This window comes from Cornus florida, unplaced genomic scaffold, assembly GCF_030987335.1.
Source record: "Cornus florida cultivar Cherokee Brave unplaced genomic scaffold, ASM3098733v1 CherokeeBrave_3.0.0_Hap2_Chr04, whole genome shotgun sequence".
Lineage (NCBI taxonomy): Eukaryota > Viridiplantae > Streptophyta > Magnoliopsida > Cornales > Cornaceae > Cornus > Cornus florida.
This window is the reverse complement of record NW_026775574.1, coordinates 60,742,331-60,744,904: the sequence shown is the minus strand read 5'-3', so window position 1 is coordinate 60,744,904 and position 2,574 is coordinate 60,742,331. Positions and strand designations below refer to the sequence as shown.

Below are 2,574 nucleotides of genomic sequence, written 5' to 3'. Positions count from 1 at the left end.
GAGGGGTTGCTTCATCAAATTAAACATATTGACTTCCAATTTCATGTTTCCAAAGGTTAAAGTCATACTACCATTTCGACAATTGATCACAGCATTAGCGGTAGCTAAGAATGGTTGACCTAAGATGATAGGAATTTGTGTTCCTTGGGTAAGTTGGGTATCTAGAACAATGAAATCAACCGGGTAATAGAAATCAGCTATTTTCACTATCTCATCTTCAATTATACCCCGTGGAATTTTGACAGAACGATCAGCTAATTGGATCATAACATTAGTTTTCTTCAAATTATTCAAGCCTAGCTCCAAATAAACTGAAAATGGTAACAAATTCACACTAGCATCGAGATCCAACAAAGCATGGTCAGCAAACTTTTCTCCAATCCTACAAATGACAGTTGGACTCCCAGGGTCTTTATGTTTAACCACTGCTTGATTTTGTAGGAAAGAAGAACAATTTTGGGCTATGAAAGCTTCTTTTGGGATGTTGGTTTTCCTTTTAACTAAATCTTTGATGAACTTTACATAAGAAGGAACTTGTTTAATAGTAGTGAGAAATGGAATAATGATCTGAAGATTTTGAAAAATATCTAAGATCTCACTGTATTGTGACTCCTTCTTATTGTTGACTAGTCGAGAAGGAAATGGGACAGGGGGAACATGAGACTTAAGATGGATTGGATCAGATTCGAAACCTTGGTCCTCTTTGATGTTGGGTTTGTCTGATGCACTAGACTTGGATGGGGCACTTGTAGCTTGGGTGGGTAGCTCAACTTGATTATTGACTTTCTTCCCTGACCGAAAAGTTAAGATGGAGTTCACTTGATTATTAGATTGGTCATTGGAAGGAGAAGTTCCAATTTGATTCACTTCTTTGCCTCTTGAATTAATTTTAGGTTGGCTAGGCAGGGTACCATTTTGTCTTTCAGACAGTGCAAAAGTGAGTTGAGTTAACTGACTTTGGATAGTTTGTTGAAATTGGAGTTGACTCTGAGTTAAGAGGTCAAAGTGACTCTCCAACTTTTGAATTCTCTGATCTGATTGCTTGTTAGATTGATCGAGATTAAGGGCAAGCATTTTCATAGTGTCCTCATAATTGGTAGCACGGTGGTACTGTGGGACAGGAGCAACATAATTGCTCATTGGATCAATTGTAAGCTCTCTATTTTAATTGAACTGATTGTTCCTAGGAAAATATCCTGGAGGGACAATAGAACCTTGAGGTTGTGCTGGTCTACTGGGATTACCTTGGAAACCTGGAGGACCACCTAAGTTTTGTGGAGGCAAATTTTGTTGCCACGAAAAATTTGGATGGTTTCTTATATCGGGATGATACATCTGACTAAAGGAATTAGTCATCAATTTCCTATAGGTATTAAAGGCACAAACTTGTGCATCTGAAGGTTCAGATGTACAGTAGATCGGACAAGCCTCAGTGGGATGAGATGAATTTAAACAGATATTGCAATTTGCAATTGTTGACATGAGAGCAAAGGCATCAAATTTTTTAATCAAATCTTTGACTCCTTCCGCTAGACATTGCATCACTGATTTGAATTCAAGTTCGGGTTTGATCTCAAAATGATTGGAAGTTCTTTTGGTGGGATCATTCCTAGAGAATTCGTCATCACAAGGGTTCCAATTCCAACTTTGGGCATTCTCAGCAAGTTCTTCTAAGAAAGCATAAGCTTCTTCAGGAGTTTGGGATTTGAACTTTCCTTGGTGCATTGACTCAATTATGGTTCGGTTAGTAGGAGAAAGCCATTTATAGAAAGAATGAACTAATTGTGGTTTCTTAAAGCCATGATGTGGGCATTTGAGAAGCAAATTGTGAAAACGCTCCCAAGTTTGATGGAATTGTTCTTCATTTTTCCCTTTGAAAGTGCTTATGGCATCTCTCATTATCTCTGTTTTTTGCATTGGATAAAATTTATTCATGAAGTTTTTATAAAGTTCATCCCATGATCTAATGGAGTTTAGAGGAAGAGAGTTGAACCATGAGGAAGCTTTATCATCTAAGGACAGGGGAAACAGACACAATTTGACACCTTCATCATCTAAATGCTGATTTTTGAAAGTACTGTATATGGTTAGGAACTAGCCCTAAATGGACATAAGGTTGTTCACTTTCAAATCCATGAAATTTAGGCAACATATTAATGATATGGGCTCTAATCTCAAATTGAGGTCCGACTGGAGGAAGAGTTGATTGGCTGTGATAAGGGAAAAATAGTCATTCAAAGTTCTAGGAGCATGTGAGACAACTGGTTGTGTTGGTGGAACAGGTGGTGGAATTGGTGAAACAAGTGGTGGAACTGGTTGAACAAGTGGATCCATTGGAGAATAATTGGATTTGGAAGAAAGTAAGAATGCTTTCTCCAAAGCAAAGATTGAAGGATCACTGGAACAACGGATTAATCGTTTGTTAACTCTTAACCAGTTGGCCTACAAAACGGACACCAAAGAGAACACACAAATTTTTTTTTTTTTTTTTTTTTTTTTTTTTAAAGGGAAAGCCCTTGAGAATTAGATCCTAAAAATGGGCTAGACACTGGAGTGCACACACAAACCACACAA

At 37.6% G+C, this 2,574-nt stretch overlaps 1 non-coding gene across 1 annotated transcript; it reads left to right on the top strand.

The window, feature by feature from the left end:
• Positions 1–1,795: 1,795 nt before the first annotated feature.
• On the top strand, positions 1,796–1,902 carry LOC132305804 (small nucleolar RNA R71). The gene has a single exon (XR_009481696.1). It is a non-coding gene; the product is annotated as a small nucleolar RNA R71 (small nucleolar RNA).
• Positions 1,903–2,574: the final 672 nt, after the last annotated feature.